Source organism: Haliaeetus leucocephalus, unplaced genomic scaffold (assembly GCF_000737465.1).
Source record: "Haliaeetus leucocephalus isolate CR32 unplaced genomic scaffold, Haliaeetus_leucocephalus-4.0 Scaffold577, whole genome shotgun sequence".
Taxonomy (NCBI): Eukaryota; Metazoa; Chordata; class Aves; order Accipitriformes; family Accipitridae; genus Haliaeetus; species Haliaeetus leucocephalus.
Window position 1 is genome coordinate 1,366,384 of NW_010973013.1, and position 1,685 is coordinate 1,368,068.

Consider the following 1,685-nt stretch of genomic DNA (forward strand, 5'->3'; position numbering starts at 1 on the left):
CCGGGCGGGCGCTGGAGCGGGGCGCGTCTGGCTGCCAGCCGCGTCCGTCAGCGTCAGGGGGGCGGGGCGGAGCGCAGCCCCCGCCCCTCCCCTCCCCCCGGTTCGCCGCAGGTCACCTCGGGGCTCGGTCCCGCCGGGGGAGCCGGGGAAGGGCCGCGGCCGGGGGGCGCGGCGGGGACAGCTCCCGGCTGCGGGAGAGTGGACGTGGGGAGTCGCCGGGGAGCGGCGAGAGCGGGGTGGCTCCCTCCTGGCGTCCGAGCGCGTTCGGAGCTGGAGCTGGCAGGGGTAACCCGTGAATTATTAATCTCCGGGCAGCTGCTTGCGGCTGGGAAGCAGCGCTGCCGGCTTTTAACTCGGCCAGCGGCTCGTTACCGGCTGCGTGGGTTACGCTGGGAATTGCTGCCAGTTCCCGTGCCCGGCTTGTGGAGTTTACGGAGCGTTTGCGAATACTCCGCCCTGTAATACCGCACGGCTTTGAGTTCTCTTTCTGGCTGTCCGGTGAGGTGCTGTCCTCTCGTAAAATACTATCGGCAGGTAAATTACTCCACTAGTTCTTCTGTAAGTATAACCAAAATCCTTTGTAGTTTCTTTTTCCTGGCAGCCACCTGTCATAAACTCACCGTAGGGTCCGAGGTCTATGTCTACACCAGGCTGCGTAGCACAGCAGCCCGTTGTGTTTATCTGAGCACCAAAGCAGCCTATATCTATTTTAGCAGGGGGTTCTGCCCACGATAACACTCTTTTCCTCATCAGGTTTGATCAGCCCCAAGCGAATTGCCCTGCTCGCAGGGCTAAACTGCTTCTGCTGCTGGAGGTAGCTTGGATGTTTCTGCGCAGAACTGAATTGCATCATCATCCATAATAAAAACTTTGCAAATCAAATACAGCTCCTTCTTATGCCTAAGTGGCAGACAAGATGGTGGCACCGGTTTGTGTGAGTACAGAATTTGACTCTGGTCTTGAAATGTAGTTAAGAAAATTGCAAGTGACTGTTCAGTCATATTGGAGTGGAGGTTACTTTCCCATAGGGCATTTCGTTTCTGACATTAACAGAAACTAAAGTAAGAGTGAATTTTCTCATTAAACAACATGGCAGCTAATACAACTGGATGGGATCTGTCGGCGATGACAGTGCTAAACTTAGTTGCCTTTCTAACAACTGCATTTCAAACTTGCAAGAGTTTGACAGCACCGATACAGGGAACGAGACTCCTCTTCCTTCCCAAACCTCTGATTTTCCTTGTGGACCATCGTGTCTGCAGCTTGTTTCTGAGGCAGAAGTGACCCCGGCAGCCCCCCCCCCCCGCTCGGCTCTTATTTTGCAGAACGAGGAATACAGCACGGCAGATCCTCGCCAGGTTAGCCCTGGCGGGCCTGCTTACTGGGAGAATTTTGGCGTTGCTTCTGCGTAAAGAAAAAACAGCCCCAAAACCCAAAGCCACCCACCCCAAACCAGTAAGACGGACTCTGGGGGGTGACGAGGTGCGTTGTACTTTGGTGGGGGCAAGAGCTAGGCCTAGCTCTCCCGGCAGCGCTGGCCCACCTCCCCGCCGGGTGCGGGCAGCCCCGTACCCTGCTCCCCGGGGGCTTGCTTTGCGGGCCCCCCTGCTGTGCCTGCCGCCCACCCGGCGGGTACGACCGGCGCGGGGACCGGGCGTGCCAGCCGCTGGGGGCTGCGGGGCGGG

At 58.2% G+C, this 1,685-nt stretch overlaps 1 protein-coding gene across 8 annotated transcripts in view; it reads left to right on the forward strand.

Annotated features, from left to right (window-relative positions):
- H3F3A (H3 histone, family 3A) overlaps positions 1-1,685 on the forward strand; it is a 9,337-nt gene that overhangs the window by 470 nt on the left and 7,182 nt on the right. Inside the window, exon 1 of one of the 8 annotated variants that reach the window (XM_010577731.1) lies at positions 225-236. The exons of 4 other annotated variants lie outside the window; for them this stretch is intronic. The gene's annotated coding sequence lies outside the window, so the exon portion shown is untranslated. Of the gene's footprint in view, positions 1-224; positions 237-266; positions 286-323; positions 935-975; positions 1,359-1,685 lie in introns of those variants that run through there. 3 more of the 8 variants (XM_010577730.1, XM_010577725.1, XM_010577723.1) reach the window with 3 other exon arrangements.